The sequence below is a fragment of the Eublepharis macularius genome, chromosome 5 (assembly GCF_028583425.1).
Source record: "Eublepharis macularius isolate TG4126 chromosome 5, MPM_Emac_v1.0, whole genome shotgun sequence".
In the NCBI taxonomy this organism is placed as follows: Eukaryota; Metazoa; Chordata; class Lepidosauria; order Squamata; family Eublepharidae; genus Eublepharis; species Eublepharis macularius.
In genome coordinates, this window is record NC_072794.1 from 127,073,980 (window position 1) to 127,094,699 (window position 20,720).

A 20,720-nucleotide genomic window follows, 5' to 3' on the forward strand; every position below is an offset into this window, starting at 1 on the left:
CATTAGTTGGAGGAAACGGGGAAAGGACAGCTCTCTGGTAGAAACTGGAAGTGCCATGGTAGCATTTGATTAAAAACTCCATGGTAAAAACTATAGAGTTTTTGTGACTCCTAGAGCAGCTAAACTAGAAATTGCATGGACATACTGGCATGCCACACCTCACCTCTAATTCCTCTCCAGGGATTGCCAGCAGTAGTTTGGTAATCCTATTCCCATCACATTTGTAGGTATAAAGACAAGAACCTTGCTTTCTTTAAAAAAGTCAAGCAGGATCAACATTTAGTGTAATTTTCAGGTGCCTGGCATTAGGCCAGCATCCCTGTAGATGCTGAACATTATACTGCATCCAACATTACTGCTGTAGAATCATGTTAATATAGCTACAAAAAATGTTGTCTTCCAATTCAATCTAGCTCAGAAAGTGATGCACTGTTTTGATACGGCTGATATGGACATCTGGACCCTAGCCAAAGGAAGATCAAGACTAGACTACTGTAAAGGCACCCTACATAGATCCCCGCCCCCATTCAATTTGGATACTTCAGGCTGCAGATTGGTTATTATCAGGAGCTAGGTGGGGTGTGTATATTATTCCCATTCTGCAGTTACACTGTTGGCTGCCCATCAGTTACCAGGCTCAATTCAAGGTTTTGGCTATCACATATAAAGCCCTCCATTGCTTTTGTCCATTGTATCTGCACAACTATCTCTCCCTATGCTCTGCCCACAACAGCTTTGCTCATCTGAGCAGGGCCTTCTGCAAGTGCCACCCTGAAAATGGGCAAAATCAACATGCAACATGCCTATACATGCAAATTCTTTGTTGTGGCCTCCACCTTGTGATGAGATCAGGAGGGCTTCCAATGTTTTGGCTTTCCAGGTAATAATTCAGTGTAAAACTGAATTATTCAAGAGGACTTCCAAGAGGACAGGTAACAGGGCTGTGCTGTAACAAAATGGTTCAGAAAGATGCTTTGGAAGACAGATAATGGTGCTACTGGACTCATTACTATTTTGCAACTACAGACTAATATGGCTAACTCCTCTGGATCTATATAGTAAATCTGGTGACCAAGGTACTTTTCACAGAAAGGAATGCTTTATATTTGAAAACTTATCTGCATTAGGATAAAGAGTGATTTTATTTTATTGTCTGCATTAATAGCAAGTTGAAAATTCAAGCTTCATCTTCTAAACAAATGTAATGGATCTTCCAGGATTCACTGGAGGATCCACTCACAACTGAGCATGACATATTGTACATACCACAGTAGTTTGACAGACCTGAGTTCTCAGCCCCTTCCCATTCATCAAAGAAGGAGCAGATCCAAGACTGCGGCTGCTGTGGACACCCTGTTAAGAAGCAGGAGGTGAATCAGACACTTTGGAGCCTACTAGCAAAATATTAAATATGTTTCAAATATTTATTTTCTCTTTAATATGACATTTAAAATAACTACAAGATGTCAGCAGTTCCTAGTTTGTACTAGGGCCATATTCAGCACTTTCTCGCTAGAGATCTCATCTCTCTGGAGTTTTGTTGAACACAGTTTGTGGCGCTAAGGGAATATGTGAATATTTTGCTCAAATGTAGAACATCAATGAAGAATTAAACCGAGACCTGGTTTCCAAATGCAACATAATGGTATAGTAGAATGTAAAAACTTGCTATCAGTAAAAATGTATATCAGAAATAAAAGTTGTTGCCAATTCCTTCACATGCTGTACTAGTTTTGCCAAGAATTTTTAACGTTGGGAAGATACAAAAAATGTTGCACCTTCCTTCTGAAGTAGTATAGTCCATTCTAATATCACATCCTGCTACATGTCTAGACCAGCAGACAAGTATAGTGGTTTGAGTGTTTGACTAGTTTCTAGGAGACTGAGATTCAAATCCACATTTTGCCATGGAAGTTTGCTGGGTAACCTTGGGCCAGTCACAGGCTCTCACAGGGTTGTAAGAAGGACATAATTGAAAAGAGGAGAATGATATAAGCCGCTTAGAGTCTCCATTGGGGAGAAAGGTGGGTTGTAAATGAAGTAAGTAAATGAATGAATACTATTTAAGTATCCACTTCAGATAACAGGCTTGGGATGTCATTGAGGCTAATAGCTTTGAACCATGGGGCACATTCAGATGGAAGTTCTGTATAAACCCCATTGTAACGAACAGGAAACTGGTCAAAATATATTTGTCAAATGCTTACCTTGCAGAAATTAAGCAAGCGAAGCTTTCCTTGGAAGGGGTGAGAAAAACAATCTCAATTTCTGGGTGCTAGACAGTTGTCAACGGCATAAGAGCAGGGCCGATAATAAAGGACACGTGGCAACCATAGCCATGCTTAAAGAGCAGGCCTGTAGGAACAAGCCACACTGAACACAAAGGAAGATACTGCAGAGGAAATATACATTGGATTGGTTTGCCTAGAGGTTCCTTTTTCTGAATGTTTCTCAGAAGCGAACGGTGGGGGACATCCCTGTTCCCTCTAAACAGCATCAGCTGACAGATCTGAGCACCGTGGCCACAACTGCCATTTCAGAAAATGCAGGGTAACTATTAGAAGGACTTCTTCCATTTTATCCAGTCATGGTGAATGTGGTTTAATTCTGTTTTTGCAACAGAGCCCTTAAATCTCTATAATGATTCACTGCATCACTTAGGCAAAAAATGGGATTGGATGAACTGAGGGAAATCGCTGGAAGTAATAACAATAAATTATAGGGAGTGCTGAAAATAAATAATTAACATCATTTTATGAATTTTTCTGCATTAGAGCAACAATAGTGTCTTAAAATTCTGTGTAACACTGAAGGAAAGTAAAAAAAGATACTTAATCAGACAGCAGGACGCGAGTCAGGCTTTCCACAAAAATGGTTTTATTGGCACCTTGAATACATTGTGTGCTTGCAATAAGAAGATATCAGGATGTGCTATTTTTTGGCTATTAGTGCATTTATAAACTCGCTATGTTTTAGTTTCCAGCTTTGCCTTAAATGTGAAGTGTAGGATGCCATTTTTCATGCTTATTTGAATGACTTGCACTGTTTAGTGCCTGCCAGAATTTGACTTTCTATATGAGATGTTTGATAGAGAACGGCACAGAGGGATGAGGGATTAAAAGGATGGAAAACTGGTGGAGCATCTTTAGATAATAGGGCCCCTGTGGTGTCAAGATAACAGACAGAGCCAGTTGAAGATAGATGAGGCCCAAATGAGAGCCCTAGATGTACTAGGGAAGATTAAGATCAAGGAATCCTATACTGAATAGAACTGAAGGCCCATGAATTAGAGGAAAGAAGGTATGGAGCTCTGGGGCCTATTCAGCTACAGCTGCAAAATGGGTTGAGAATGGCAACCTGTCGTTTTTTTCTGGATGCCAGGACTCTTGTGTCTTTATCAGCTCCCTAAAAAGCAGCAATTCAGAAGATGAAAAGTTTTGTCAAAATGCAAATATTACAGAAGGGGAAATGTCACCTGAAGTTACCAACTCCTAGAATGTGCCTGGAGATCTGGAATTATAAGTGATCTCCCCTGGAGAAAATGGCTGTTTTGGAGGCTAATCTCTATGGCCTTATACCCTGCTGAGGTCCCTCCCCTCCCCAAATCCCATCCTCTTCAGGTTCCACCTCCCAAATTTCCAGGCATTTCCCTGGAGCTGACAACCCTAATGCCATGCAGCTATTAAGGCACAGGAGCCCTCTCAGAAACAAAACAGGATAGATCATTATAGATGGAGTGGGACTTTTCACTATCTTGAATTTCCACAAATATTAGGGGGCACCTTTTGGAAAATTTTATTGTACCGCAACAAAAACCAAAATAAATTGGTTAGTTGGAGGAAAAGGATAAATTACTTGGATCTGTAGATAAACACATCAGCTTTTAGGGTCAGAGTGTTCTGTTCATGCCCTGAAGATCTATGAAACAGGCCTGTGAGAAATGATTAAGAAGGTACTAACAGCTATCTGAATGGTGTATACATCTGCAGCGCAATCTCCCACAGTGGTTGCCAGAGCTGCAGTTTGGGATAGAAATTTGAGGAACCCACCTGTCTCTCTAAGGGACACAGTTGTGGCTTTTCCTGACTTGTTCCCTTGTCCTCTCACTTGCCCTCTGGTACCACCTGCTTGTGGCCTATAGTAATGCAGTAATCCCTGATATATGGAAAAATCTGACTACAATGCTGCTATTGGTAGCAAAAAAAGTAATAGCTTCTCATTGGAAGCCCCCCCCCCCCCCAGTTACCAGAGATAAAGGAGTGGTACATGTGCCTGTGGGATTATATTATCTTTGACAAAATAGCAGATGTTAGGAGATCATATGAGTATCCTATGTCGGAGACAAATTTCCTGAATAAGTGGTATCCACTATTGGAAAAACTTTTAAAGAACGAAGGCTCTCCATATTCCTTTCGTAATCATCGTTATTTTAATTACATGTTGCTAATTTAACAAGATCTGTATAAGGTAGTATGCTATGGTATGGTAATCTGCTCTGTAAGATTGTCATTGTCACTGAACTGAAACTTGTGATGTGCAAATTCTCAGTGTGCACTAAGTGCATGGTAAGCAAGATGATCATTCATGCTTAGGGGGAACAATTCAGGCAATTTGGAATACTAGTAATCCTATTTTCAGTGGGGCACCAAATCACCTTTTGGGCCCATGATAAAATTAGTCATTAGCCATTCAACAAACATAATGCTGACAAGGGGGCCATTTCAGATTTTGTGCCATGGTGGTGAGATTCTCAGTGGTGTTTTGTAGCCCCATTCTTGGATATATTCAAGATTAAATTTTATTTGTATTTGTTGTTATATTTTGTACTGTATCATGTTAACTATAGCAACATTAACAATTCATGACAGATAAAATCCCTCTTTTTCTTTGTGCATTTGACATACAGATTTGATACAGAGGCCTCTTTAATTGTTTTAACAACAGTCAAGCATTGCAACTAGACAGAGGGCAGAAACATAAAAAGTCATATTTTCTCTGAAAGGTCCCTACTGCACTCCTTATATGGCACTCCTGAATACAGACAGTCCTACTCCCAGCTCCGGGTGTATCTTAAGGGAAGGAAAAGCAAATCCTCCCTCCCCGCAAACTTATTTCCCTCTGTGGAGCCCAAGCCCCATTGCAGTTCCAGTTCCTAATCCTGAACAGAGCTATATGAATAGACTTTATTTAAGCATACAAAGAAGCATGCAGAAATTGGTGGGGGAAACATGCTGATAATCATGTGTTTGACTGCCTTAAGGTATCAAGATGTAGTGCAGTTTTTAATAAAGGGAAATATACATTTATTTGAAGTCTTGACATTGATAGCCAGCATGTTAGACAAATAATAAAAAGATCCATGTATTATTTAGGATCATAATCTTGATCCTGTTTGCCAAGTGATGCATAATTGAACACATATAAAAGAATGCCATGCTAATGGCAAATGTTGCACATTTGAGTTACATGGAAAAATTAAATCAACAGCTTGAGCTCTGCAGAGTGGAGAGATTGAGAGTTGTTTCCCTTAAAAATGTATATAAGTGGAACATAGTTGCACTGAAAACTTTCCATGAACAAACACTTGACCTTAATAGGCATGGAGCTGGAAGCTGCCAGCTAATAAACAGAACCCTCAGTGTATGTGTGAGGCTTGCAGCCCTTGAATAACTACAATGCTGATGCTTAGAGATGAGGGGCCAGTTTTGTTGCCAAAGCCTCTTACACTGGACATCTCAGTTGGAACATGGTTGGGCAGGCAAAGGAAACAGGAGCCTGGATTCACTGGGCATTGCAAAAATTATCTTTCACAATTTTATCTTGCCCTTCCTTCAGTGAGTTCAGAACATTGCATTTGGTTCTCTCAGACCTCCTGTGTTATCCTTACAGAACACTATGAATTAGGATAGGCTGAGAAAGAGAGTGGCTGGTGCAAGATCGTCCCTGAACTTCATTGCTGCAGCATCTGGATTTGAACTCAGGTCTCTCCACTAAGACTCTAACTGTGCTGTTATTATTACATTGCAAATAGGAAACTGCTGCTAAGAGAATATTTTTAGTGGGGATAGGGCTGGGAGATCTTTGAAGTAGTGGATTATATTGCCTTCTGATGTTATTGGATTAATCTTCATAAATTTAGAATTCGTTCACACAGTTATTGGTTCTAGAAATGCACTTGAGAAATCTTTATTTAAATTGACTTACTGCCCCTAATTAGCTGACCGTGTGTATAATATATTTAAATCCTCGGTTCCTCTTATATAAGGAAAAGTTGATGTTTGCTATGATTGCTCAACACAGCATTATTTAGCCAGTTATTAAGTTCAAAGATGCAGAATTAGGAAAATACAAAACACAGCTTCTCAGGTAAATTCAAGGCTTTAAAGCATGCTATAGAGGCAATCTGACTCATTGGAGAACACAGTAAATAGCAAAAGGCTTAAACTGGGGACCTGCGGTATACTGGCACTCAGAGGATTAGGAGTGTCCATTGTCCCCAGTCCAGAGAGGTTCATGTTTTCCTCTCACTCCTTTGAAACCTCTTTGGGCAGCAGAAGGAGAGAGGTTTGGCTGCCCACGTGGCTGTGGAACTATAGCATCACATTTCACCACGTTTGTAGCACAGTAGACCCATCTCCCCCAGGAGGATCTCGGGGGATATGTCCTTACAGAACTGGAGGCAAGCAGCAGCAGTGTTGCTGCACTCACAATGCAATCCTAAATACACTTTCCTGGGAGTAAGCGCCATTTAATAGACCTGAGCAGGATCCTGACTGGACCAGTTTAGGATTATTCTCTTAATGATGGGAGATGTAAAAAATGGTTGCCCCATGAACTGCCCCGACTAGTATATAACAATGCAATAGGAATGACTGGATGCCTTGAATGTGCTGTGGTATTTGGTTCTCTCTGACAGCAGAAACCAACACTTTCTAAGAAGACATATTTTTCATGTGAGCTGGTACAGAGGGTTAGCAGAAATGTCAGTGCACATAAATATTTCAAGGTCAAGTAATAATTCTGTATTCTCTGGAAGATGGAAGGTTTAAAGCTGCATTTATTACTGGGCTAAGGGGTATATTTCGACTGGCTTGGGCCTTAGCCTTACTTTGGGCCACCAGTGTTGCTGTGAACAGTGAATGTGTTGATGGTAGCTGAGTTCTCCTTTTCCCTGAAGCAGGGATAGACTGTCTTTCATTGAAGGAAAGGACTCTGGTGACAACCAACTCAGTGTTTATTTCCCTTGTGCTGCTTTTTGCCAAGGTTTTGCCTGGGCTAGTTTCCCATATTCCAAGGGAAAGAGAACATCAGGCCAGTCCAACTCAAACACACACTACAGGGAAGCCGAGAATCCTCCAAATAGCACAAATATTGTGGGACCAAAAGTCTGACGGAAAACTATTCCCCTTTCACTGTAGATTGCAAGTTCCATTGCTATCTGATATTTATAGGCTTCATTTCGCTGAAGCCTGACCTCCTGATTTAATTTTAAACATTGCTAGAATTATGTTCTATGACAGACAATCCTAAATAATTTTGAATAATAACAGGTCACTCATTTTAATGTGTGTTCATTAAGGCATTGTCTTTGATAATTATTGTGGAGGTAACCAGGGCTTTTTTGGTACCAGTACATATCAGTATGGCATACTAGCTCCTCTTTCAGCTGCAGGGCTTGGACTGTCTATGCAGGGGCCAGGCTGGGCCAACTGAGAAGCTGTGGATTGGCCCATCCTGCAGCCAAATTCATGCCCATCAGTGATGTCAGTACGCACAGCAGCCTGCCCTGGCAACTTTTTCTGGACCATGGGTCTGGCCTCCTCAAGCAGCTCGCCTGCAGCCTTCTTTGCTAGCCTCTAGACTGATGTTTCTGATGCTAATAATGATTCATAGGCGTGCAGAGGCTTGGACGTGGTGAATAGTTTCAAGATGTTCCTGTTCATTATGAGGAAGTCACTGACTTCCCATTCATTTCTTTGAGGGCCTTTTTGGACATGTGGCAGTCCCAATAAAAAGAACTATATTTTAATCAATACAGTGTATTATTTATTTAAAACATTTCTGTGTTACCTTTCTGCCTGGATAGGACCCCCAAGGTGGTGAACATCATGAGCATTCTTTTTTTAAACCCCCCCCCCCCTAAAAGCACTGGTGGTTAACTACGCTGGGTATTTCATCAGGAGAACATTCAAAGATTTCTGTACTAAGATTGTGTTGTTGCTGGTAGTTTTTGCTTAGAATGGCAAGAGGCTGTTGCAAAATTATTCTGTTTTTTGCTTGTTGTTTTTTAAATTATCTGCAGTTGAGTACTTCCCAAGTCACTTCTGTACGTGTGTGCGGTCATATATGAATATCAGCAAGGTTGGAGTCACTATGATGTCCAATGTCCTGTATTTTTTTTCTCTGCCTTTGCTAACATGCACTAAGATTCTTTTTGCCTTTTGAAAACTGATTTGCATTGCACTGTTGTTTTGAAATGGCTGTCCATAATCATAGAAATGTGTTACAAGAGACAAAAAAAGGAAGGATAAAAGAGATGCAGAAGATTTGAAAGGTCCTCAGAGAGGGGAGGGGGATTTAATGCTATGGGAACATGGTGATACTAGGCAGATGGACTGTGTGAACCTTATTTTAAGTTGATATATTTGCTCTGAAGGCTGCTTACAGTTGGATCCTACACAGAGTAACTATCAGGTATTCTTATTTCTATTCACATTTTATGCCATCCTTTGTCCAAGGATCTCAAGGTAGTATTCATATGGTTTCCCAATCCCTATGTACTAGTTACATTCCTCAGAGAGCCTTCTCCTTATGCTATCATTTCAGGGTTTCAAATGACATCTGAGCAGAGGTAGTGTGTTGTAGGGTTCCCAGCCTCCCTTACAATAAAAGCAGGGGATAGGGGGCAGGTACCAGGCTCTGATCTGTGCTTCTCTTTCTCATGTGCTCCAGAGGACCTCCAGTGACATCACTTCTGCTGTAGAACTGGAAGTGACAGTGTCTCTTTAGGGCCAAATCAGCCCCAAATATAAAGTTTTTGCTATGTTTTGGACCAATTTGGCCCTGCTGAGACCCTGTAGCTTCTGCTTATACACCAGAAGTGACATTATTGAGGTCTCTGGAGTGCATGCGAGCCATTCTATTTTGTGCTCCAGGGCTCCTAGCCTACCTCCCCCCTCTTTTCCCTCCCACCGGCCTGGTGAGTGGGGCTGGGGGCTGATCGGGGCTGAGCATCCCCCACCCCCAGTGGGAGGCTAGCATAATGTGAAATTTGACTACAACCTCAACCTGACAGACTGAGGCAATTGCCACATTAGACATTAGGCAAACAGGAAAAAACAAAATTTTATTCACTTACAGAGATAGGGGAATAAAAGTGTTCAGTAAACAGGCTTGCAATTATTTACAATGGTAATATACAACATTTGCTGGGCTCTTTCAGTTATACTGTTGCAGTTGACAAGTGCTGGGTGTCAGGAGCAGTTAACTGTCAAGCTTTAAACTCTTAAGGGGAATCTTTGGCTTTCCCGGAATCTTAGGAGCCCCACAGTATGAGTTCTTCCCAAAAACTTCAGTTCTTTAACAAGCTTTTCCCCAGAAGCTTGGCTCTGAGACTCATATAAGACCTCATTAAAGCATTCACCGTATTTGCCTGCTTTCTACCAAAGTTAGGCTCTGACTTATGAACAGCCTCCTGAAAAGTTATCCCTCCCGCCTCACTCTTTGGAGGCTCAAAACCCTGACTGGGGTTCCTAGGTTCCATTGGGAACCTAGATGGCTTGGGGATTGTTGGAAGAGATTGGGGAGGGGGAAAGGGCAGGAAAAGGCCTGGCACACCATTGCCACATCCAGGTTAAACTAGAAGTGGCAAGGAACACTGCATATTTTCAAAAACAGTGTGGTAATGCCTGAGTTTTCGGGAAAAACTGGTGCTTCCTCAGCAATGTGCTGTCATTTCTGGGCACATAGAAACATAGACCTAGAAGGCACCCTTAGGGTTATCCAGTCCAACCCCCTGCACAGTGCAGGATATTCACAGCCACTCCTCCACAGTGACTCCCTGCTCAACGCCCAGAAGAAGACAAAAAATCTTGAGGATCCCATGTCATTCTGGCCTTCCTGACCCCCGAGAGGTGATCAGCATTACCCTGGGTTAGTGTCGCCATTTCCTTGCAGGGGGCGGGGGATCCCTCACTCCCACCCTCCATCCCCACCCCCGCTTACTAGGGAAGCATGAGCCTCACGGGCTCACGGGCCCAAAATGGCCGGATTGGGCGGGTGCCAGGTGGAAGAGTGCTCCCCCGTGTGGCAGCAGACCATTCCAGGCCAACATCGGGCCACTGCCATGCTAAGGAGTGTTCCCCTGCGCCGCATCCAGGCCAATTTGGCCCTGATATGGGCTGAATTTGCCCTGATTCAGGCCATATCGCCCCCCACGGCGCTCAGGAGCACTCCCGGGATGGCCATGGCCTGCGTGATGACATCTCTCCCCGGAAGCGATGTCATTGCACAGGCCAGGGGGCGTGTTATGTATTGGGTTAAAATAGGGCTTAGCAAAGCCTCTGAAAGTATTGAGTGTTATGCAGTGTGTTGAGCTTCATATTGAGTCAAGGTCCCTAATGTTCTTACTCTCATTGGTTACATTCTGTAGGCAGCAGCCAATCGGTCCTCTCTAACAGAGACCAATCACTTGCCTGCCAATCTAATACATTGTATATAGTTCATGCAAATGATAGGATTGTAGAGTGCTGGGCAGGGTTTGTGTGTATATATTGGCTCACATTGAGCATCTCAGTCTGTCTGCCATTGTCTGTTCTGGCTTGCAATAGAGCATGTTGAGTTGAGATGAAACTACTCTGGGCTGAAATCATTCTGAGCACCAAGCTCAGTACGTAATAGGGCACACGCGTGCTTTGTGTGTGTGCAAAGGAGAGAACCAAAAGGTAGGTGCCGGGGCCTCCACATCCCACCAGGAGTATAGGGGGACCTGGCAACCGTAACCTGGGTGCAAAAGAAAGAGCTAGGAGAGCCAACACTGGCTTATCCCTTCCTGCTCTCCCTCTCACAATTTACCTAAATTCACAATGAGTCATAGAATAAGCATTGGTGACAGATGGCCACCTAGCTTCTGCTTAAAAACCTCCAAAGAGAGAGAGCCCACTTCCTGAGGAAGCCTGTTCCACTGAGGAAACACTCTATCAGGAAGTTCTTCCTAATGTTTAGTCAAAAACTCTTTGGGCTTAACTTTAACTCATTGGGTCTGATTCGACCCTCTGGGGCAATACATGGGAGTGACAGCGCATTGCTGGTGACATGAAGATGTCACTGGTGATGTCATGCTGTCGATGACAAGCCCCACCACCAGTGGGTAAATCCCAGTTGTAAATCCCAGGGGGGACTTGGCAACTCTATATCTGACTAAGTGTCAAACTAGATGGCATCCCTGAGTAGAGATGGGCACGAACAGCAATACAAACAAAAAAAATCCACAAACAGCCCAATCTGCTGTTCGCGAACAAGCTATTCATGAGGCCCCATTCTAAATGAACAGGTAGTCGTTGCAAGCCTCGTTTGTTGTTGTTCGTTGCTATTCGTCAAGCCAGACAGTCTGGCACCTGCAATCAATTCCCTTGGCAACTTAGGCAGGGATTGTCTGAACTCCCGCTGTTGCCCTGGAAACCCCAATCTAAACCCAATTTAGCTTGATAGGCAGGTCTTCCTTTGTAGCATGGAGCTCCAAATTTGTTACAACAAGGGCGCAAAGACCGGGGGGGAGGGGGGTTCCCAGATCTGACTTTGCAGACAGTGGAGAGACAGTTGCTGTTGGCATTTTGATAGAGTGCATTGGAGCTTGAATTTTCTTTGTGTGCGGTGGGATAGGGATCTACCCCTTCAAGTTCCAGGGCTGCTGCCTGGCTCTGGGCCAAGCTATTATTTATTATTGGTACCTTTCCTGCTGCCTGCTCAGGTAAGGTTTCTGGGAGTGGTGCAGTAGGGATCTTGACTTGGATGATGGCTGGAGGAAAGCCTGCTGGCCCCCACGAACAGCCAACCACGAACATGTTCATGAACAGGGCCATGTTCATGGTTGTTCATGAGTCCCTGTTCATGGATGGCAACGAACAATGAACATCGTGTTCGTTTTTTTGTTTGTTTGTGCCCATCTCTATCCCTGAGTCCAGTATAGAGATGCTTTTGCCATTTTAGGGATGAAATTCCCTCTTCTTACAAACATCATGGGGGCACGATCCTGATCAGGACCATTGGGGGTGGGGAGAGGCTCCTGTCTCTCCCATCCCCCAGTGTTTTTTTTTCAAGAGCCCAACACCCTCCCCCAGCAGTTGATCAGCAGTTCTACCTCTTGATTTGGAGCCTAGCTTGTTTAGCATCCCTTAGATTAATTGAAGCAACTAGTAGTTATGAATATACTGGACAGTCACGGTCCTAAGGAGTACCATTACCATTCAGGATCAGCCTCCACAGTGTTTGTAAATAGAGGAAATTTCATCCTCAAAATTACAGAGGCTTCTCCATCCTACTATGTTATATTGCAGTAGGATTAGACTTCACAGCTGATTTCTAGGAAACAATGACTGGTGATTCATGAACATGCCTGACCCTATTTGATAATCTTGCCCATTAGTAAGCCTAATAGAGTTCAATGGGAATTCCTTGCAAGTTAGTGTTACATAGGATTGCAGTCTTGATTTTACAGCTTTGGATGAGAAGGAAGCTGATAAATAGAGAGCGCTGGGGTGGAACAGAGGTAGGGTCCCTGCCCACAACCCCCCACCCTTGATGATTTGAGGGTGGAAAATGCAGGAGTTGGGGAATAGTGTCAATGATGACTCTCTTGGAATTTCCCTAATCTCCATGGTAAAGACCATAGTGTTCACCATAGATTGAAGAAATTCCTGTCACATCACAGAGGATGTAATGTCACATCCCCTGAAACTCCACCCTTCCCCGGCACCACCCTCAAAGTCTCCCAACAATTGCCGGTGTGGTGCTGACAACCCTGCTGTTTGCCCATTAGTAAGCCTAATAGAGTTCAATGGGAATTCCTTGCAAGTTAGTGTTACATAGGATTGCAGTCTTGATTTTACAGCTTTGGATGAGAAGGAAGCTGATAAATAGTGCTGGGGTGGAACAGAGGTAGGGATGGAGACATGTGGAACTACTTGAAAGAAACTCAAATAATCTGGTTATGGAGAACTAATGATGAGAGGCATCTTCAGTGTGGCTATGGTCTCGTGAACATAAATATCTAAATACAAGTGTATAAATATCTAAATAGAGGTGAATTGACAGAGAAGGAAAAGGCAAATGAAAGCAAAGGCAATGGATAGAAGCAGAAGGTGATAGCATAAGACGGTGATAAAGTAACAGAGGAGGTGAACAACAGCAACAGAGAGAATATTTGAATATGCATGAAAATAAAATGAACTGGTTCAAGCTAAGCTTACATACTCAGATGTTGCAGGCTGGGAATTAAAAGTGTATCCCAAATTGGGGCATGTGGAATACAACTGTTCTAATGGATAGTTTTTCTGCAGCTTCTTCCTCAACTGTATGAACTAAGAAAGCATCTTATGATAATATTCTGATCTCTTGCAGAAGTCAAGCAAAATATTATCTTTGATGTTTGGCTCTTTATATGGTATTTGTGGAGTGTGTTGGAAATAATCTGACGTGGATTTAATGTAATCCTTTAACAATTATTTCTTTTCAGAAACATTTCATAAAGTGTAGTGTTTTTGCAAAATTCTGTCTCAAAGGATATTTATAGCAACACAGCAAGAAATCACTAAATAGTCCAAGATTAACCCAGAAATTTCAACATCAAAAAGCTGTTTTTGCAATCTCATGCCTTCGTTGCTTAATCACACTCCGGATTTCTCTGTAACAAATCTTTAAAGGTTTTTGTGTAGGAAATCTGAATATGTAAACTGGTTCAGCTATTCTCTTGACTTTCATGGATTTTTCTCTCTAGCATTTGTAACTGTGCAAATTAGGAATGTTTATCTTTCATTTCCCACTGTTCTTTCCAGCCCTAACCATATAAAACACTAATATTAATAACAGAAAAGAGGCTCAAAATCCCTGCTTATGTCTCATGTGAAACAATTTATAATCTACTCAACCTAGAATTTAGATATCACAGCAAAATGTCTATGACAGTGGATCTTGGTACTCCAGGCATATTATTTAGGCCTAAATTTTAGCTGTGTAGGGGGGAGGTATTGGGCCCACAGTGCTGGGAAATGGGAGGGGGCTAACTCTTCCCCTGGATTGCTTCCCCAATTGAAAAGGAAACCTTAGGGCTTTTTGTGCCCAGCTACTGTATTTTATCCTTACCAGGGCTTGGAGCAGTTTGGGGAGGGCCATTTTTATTGAGATAACAACAACAACAACAACAACAACATTCTATTTACATATCACCCTTCAGGACAACTTAACACCCACTCAGAGTGGTTTACAAAGTACGTTATTATTATCCCCACAACAAAACACCTTGTGAGGTGGGTGGGGCTGAGAGAGCTCCTAGAAGCTGTGACTGACCCAAGGTCACCCAGCTGGCTTGAAGTGGAGGAGTGGGGAATCAAACCTGGCTCTCCAGATTAGAGTCCCACACTCTTAACCACTGCATCAAACTGGATCACCCAAAGGAGGGGAGAAGGTAACAATCTTTTCCAAGCATCTACATCTGGTCCACTGTGGCTGTTCTTTTGCAAAAAAACCATATGTTTAAGTGTCCACTCATGGATCTGCTACATGTTGTGAGAAACTACAGGCAACCAGCGTTCTAAGTACTGCACTACTTGCCATGATTGTGCAAGAACAGCTTGTGACAGGATTAGTGATGAGCAAGGAGTGAATAGCATGTAAGAAAAATAAACTAGCAGTAACTGTGGTGGCAGGGCCGGCGCACCCATAGAGGCCAGGTAGGCGGTGGCCTCAGGTGCGGGGTGCCGGAGGGAGCGCCGGAGGAGGCGCGGGGGGTGGGAGCACGCCCCCCAAAGCAGCAGCCTCCTATCCCTCCCGCCCTGCTGCTGCCGCCGCCAGCACAAGCCCCCCGGCCGGGCGCAGCCACCGTGGGCAGGCATCTGCTGCGGCGCAGGCAACCGAGCAGGAGAGCTCGGAGGCCGCCCGCCACAGCGATCGGGCCAGCGGCGGTGGTGGCGGCAGCAGTGCATGCATGTGCGCTCTCATGATGACATCATCACGCAGGCTGGTGTGCGTGCCCGGCCAGCCAGCCGTGAGTGCCACAAACCTTTGCACCACCCCTGTGTGGTGGACATGTAGGATAAGGGACATCTCTGCAACAGCTGCAGAAATGCACATCAGCCGTACCACATATTTAATTTGTCTATATAATTATATAATATTTACAGTCTTCATTGTGTCTTTGACCTCACCAGGTCCTGTGGGATAAACAACTCTTATTGCTGCTGCATGACTGAAAACTGAGGTTGTGAGACAGGAGCTTGCTCCCAACTGCACCATTTAAACACAGATCCAGAGGAGTTAGCCGTGTTAGTCTGTAGTAGCAAAATAGAAAAGAGTCCAGTAGCACCTTTAAAACTAACCAACTTTACTGTAGCATAAGCTTTCGAGAACCACAGTTCTTGCATCTTGCATCTGATGAAGAGAACTGTGATTCTCGAAAGCTTATGCTACAGTAAAATTGGTTAGTCTTAAAGGTGCTACTGGACTCTTCATTTAAACAAAGTTTGCAAAGTTGTGTTAGCTTATTTGCATTATCTTCACAAATCTGGTGAAAAGACCTCACAGACAGCATGACGCTAAGCAAAAGTAACTCTTAACAAGAGCACAGTAGCACCTATAAGACTAAGAAAATTTGTGTTAGGATATGAGCTTTTGTGAGCCACAGTTCACTTCTTCAGATAAGTGAGTTGTGGCTCATGAAATTCATACCCTACCACAAATTTTCTCTTTTCTGCTGCTACAGATAGGCTAACATGGCTACTCATCTTGATCTAACTCTTACTGAGTTTGTTGTAATTTATTCCCTGGCAAATGTATATAGGATCATAGGCTTAAGGCTGTATTCAGTTTTCCATGCCTAATTTAGGATGTGTCAGCTGTAAGGAAAACTTAGTTGGTGCTGACCTGCTATCACATGCTGAGTTCAGTTTTTACTGTATTGCTGCCAGTCCCCCTAAATGCAGATTTGTGTCAATGTACCCCAGAGTTTATTACTTACAAGCAAAACAGGAAACTGGTTTGACACCTAAAGGCACAAAACAACAGCTTGAACTTCAAGGGAGGAAGAATCAAAAGAACATACACCAGACATAGGCATGGGCCATCCTTAAACTCCATGCCTTTTAAGATGTCTTTGTAAGAAGTAATGCTAGATGTGCTTTACATCAAAACCCTTCCCGTATCATGAAGGTGACTTACTTCCTACAGTGTGGTACTACTAGCCTTAAAGCTAGATGAATTGCCTTGCACAAGGTCTTCAAGTACTAGTTCTGAATGATCTCACACTGGTTTGCATGAGATCTGTGCTCAGTGTGACAGCGTTTGATTTGCAAATGAATCTGAGCAGGCTTGTGATGCTCTCTACATATAAATTGGGAATGCCCAGATTTCTGGTTTGCTGAAGGGTATTCTGGGAACCAAGCCTTTGCTGTGCTAGTACAGATTCTAAGAAACAACACATTCCTATCTTGGGACATATAAAAGAATGGCCTGAATTTAGTGGAAAGCATTTTTTCTGGCTTTTATATCACTCTTTCATCCACTGTGCCAGAATGGAAAGTGGTATGGAAACAGGAAATGAAACAAAACCAGAGAAAGGAAACGTTCACAATTTGGTGTTTATTTTTTCCCTCTCATGAGGGACTGAATATAGTGATAGGGAGTATGTTATGTCAAAACAAGGCTCTGTCATATAACCTGTTGGCTTGTTTGGGAGGTGCTGCCTATTTGGACAAACATGACTGTTTGATTTGCAAATGAGTTTGGAAAGTGACATCTCCCCATTCAGGCTGTCTCTGCACTCATTTTATGGACTGCTGGTGCCCCCTGGTGTTTAAAAACGACCATTACCAGGATTCAATGTACTGTCAGAATTTTATTCCAAAGGCTTTGAAAATCAGGAGTGCAGTTGTACATGGGGGCGGGGGAGAGGGGAAGAGAACAAAAAAATTAAACATTGTTGCATAAATCCAATGAGCAGAGGGACATTTTCTGCTCTGAACCAAGACAGTATTCTTCATTCTTCCCAGAACTTTGAGGAAGGGGCACTTTTGAAAGATGGTAAGTATTTATGTTATTGTTATTGCTTATGTTATTGCTAGTAGCCACAAAACCAAGCTTGGCAGACTCCTAGTATCTTAAGGATAGTCTAAGAAAATGTGGAAGTTTTGGTAGGGAGGAAAAAGTAGAAGAATAGATGATGTAGCAGTTTCCTTACTAATTGGGAGATTCCCCTCCACACAGTTGCCGTTGGTTAAATTAAGAGAAAGGACCTGCAGGCTGGATTTAAATGTGATGCTGGCCATACAGAAGAACTTATCCTTGCAACAGTCCATTTGCTTACTGAGCTCTTGCATCACCCTGTAAGAGCTCAGTAGCCTGGGCTGGTGTAACACCCATAACAGGATTGCTTATGTAGTTGTAGACTATCAGCATTATAAGCGGTTCATGCTTACACTTAAAACAGCCTGATACTGGCTAAGGGTACATATCTGTTGACATTTGACAATACAGAAGAGCAGGAGTAGACAAGGAAGTTAAAATCACTCTGTGCCTGTGGTGCTACCAGCTAGTGCTTGCAGGGGGAGTAGCGTAGCACTATATGTCAAGGATGTACATACTTGTGAGGAGATACCTGAATCTAAGCACGGAAGGTCAATTGGGAGCCTGTGGGTAAAAATAAAAGGAGAAAGAAATAATAGTGATATTATGGTGGGGCTTTGCTACAGACCGCCAGGCTAGGCAGAGGGCTTGGATGATATATGCCCAGACCAGATTACAAAACTTTCGAAGAGACAAAACATAGTCATCATGGAAGATTTCAATTACCCTGATGTCTGCTGGAAGTCAAACTCTGCTAAAACCATATAGTTCTGATGTGTTTTGCTGACACATCTTCCAGAAACTAGAGACAGAAACAATGGGTTCTGCTATCTTGGACTTGATTCTCACCAACAGGGAGGAGCTAGTTGATGAGGTGAAAGTAGTAGATACCCTGGGTAGTAGTGACCATGTAGTTTTGGAGTTTAAGATCTTGGGTAAGGGAAAAGTTGAACATAGTCAGATGTATAGGATGAATTTTAGGAAAGCTAATTTTAACAAGCTCAAAGTAATGCTGGGGAGAATCCCATGATCAGAAAAACTCGGAGAGAAAGGAGTTCAAGACGGGTGGGAGTTTCTTAAAAGTGAAATACTGAAGGAACAATCACAAACTATTCCAATGAGAAAGAAAAATAGGAGGTATCTAAAGAAGCCAGGGTGGCTTCATAAAAAGTTTTCTATATATTTGAAAATTAAAAAATACACATTTAAGAAATGGAAGGCTGTATAACCAAGGATGAATAGCACTAGAGGCTGAATAAAGTTCAAAAGGAAACAGCAGGTTTATCAAACAGGCAGGGTTGGTATATAGGGAGGCAGGGAAAGTAAAGCCAAGGTAAACTTTGTTTGTAGAATAGAACACTTCGCATGTATTAGGCACAATAATCTTCATAAAGCATGTTTCAGTAGTTACAGATCTTAAAAGTGAGAGATTGGTAGTTTTAGACATAGGTTACTTTAACAAGGTTTCTTCGTAGATTTCACTTTACAGATTAGGTATTCTAACTTCAACACAGCACTCTTTTCTCTTTACACCAGACCCAGTGTCAGAGCCAAACTCCCTTTTTTTAGACAATGAACAGAAATTATTCTTCTCCAAAAGATGTAACCTCATCATTTGGCTGAAGCAGAATCTCCTTTCACTATCCACTTCCTCTGCCAACAATACACCCCCAATTCTATCTTGTCTGTGTAAAATAGTGCTGGATTTCACACTTAAGCACTTTAACTAAAGTCTTCCATAAACCTAAAGCTGTCCCAGTTAGGGCAAACGTTTGCTTTTTCCTCACACAGAGGGTTATTAGTCTGACCCTCTTTGTCAGACTCCACACTTCAACTCCTTCAACAATTCTGTCAGCACCAATTATTACCTTCTCACTGGTCAATCATTGTCCCTCAAGGCAGTTTTTTTAACCCTTCCCCTTCCATTCTCTGAGTGCTGCACTTAGTAAACCTTTCATTTAAAAGCTCATTTCATCACAATGGTATATTGGTATTTTTGTTCTGGAAAAAGAAGTAAAAGCAGTTTCATAAGATTTGCTGCTCTTACTATATATGTTGTTTTTGACTTTCAGATGTTCCCACTGGACAGAAAGATGGAGCTGCAACAGGACTTGACCACCATGCTTGTTATGTTTTACAACCATGCTTCTGCTTTTGATGGTGCTACAAATAGAAATGCAATGGAGAAGTAACAGGTATTGTTATTTTCGCATTTCCTTTTCTGTGTGGTGGGATCACTGTGCAGAGTCTGGTCTTCATATGGCTACCATCAAGTCTAATGCTGGTGAAGCATGGTTATCGTAATGCATTGGGAGCTTTCCTGGCAGTACGCGTCATTGAATAAAATGGGACTGACTTCTGAGTAGACCAGCTTAAGATTGCTCAGTCAATGGTGGTAGAAAGAAAACACAAGCAGATATTTCCACAGCCTCCCTAGTTACTCCACTGCCACCCACCCACTGCAATATTGTAGACTGACAGCAGCCTCACATTATGCACTGAAGACTCGAATCACAATGATGGCTGAACAAACCATGACATCACACAACCCAACATGTGTAGAAATAGCATAGGCACTTTGGTGCATATGATGTGTAATTGTAGCTTCTGGATGGATAAATTTGTATGAATGTATGTATGAATTAACTTTGTAGTAGAAATAGTTTCAAAAATTTTAGATGTAGAATATTTCAGTCTTAGTAGAATATGTCCAGACTACATAGAATATAACAGTACAGTACAAATGCTGAATTTTACAAGCTCTACTTGTGGCTAATATTGTATTCTTGGAAAATCAGGATGAATTCTCCATCTGTACATCAGTGGACAGAAGATCTTTCTGCTTTAGCTATAAATAAATTCGGATACTATTGCAGAAATGTATCAAGAGATATGGATGGCTTATACAGAAATGTTTGCCTGTGTATAAAGATTTGAAGTTATGTAATTCTTTCCTGGTCTATTTGTTTGTTTTGTTGCTATTTATTTTTGTTCTAGTTTGTTCTAATTCTAATATTGTGAAAAGATTCAATGAACAATTTTTTAAAAATTGCCTGTAGGGAAAGAAGGAAAACATGTGGTTGGTATTGAATAATGGGGGAGGAAATGAGGTAGATAAGTCTAATAACTAGGTTCTCACTAGAATTGGTGGGTTAGGAAAGGTGAGCAATGGTGGAATCTTGGAGGTGATCTTCCATTCCACACACCTCCGCCTAGTTCCCTACATCCCTTGTGGCAGACTCAACAAGTCTGTGTTTGAAGTGTGAGTGGAATTGCACTAGAAGAAGATGACTTCTGCACCCCCTCCCACTGCAGCCTTCAGTCTTCCTCTCCCCCAAATTGTGCTCCTGAGAGTGAGTGGTTCTGCAAGAACAATGTGGGGGCCAAAT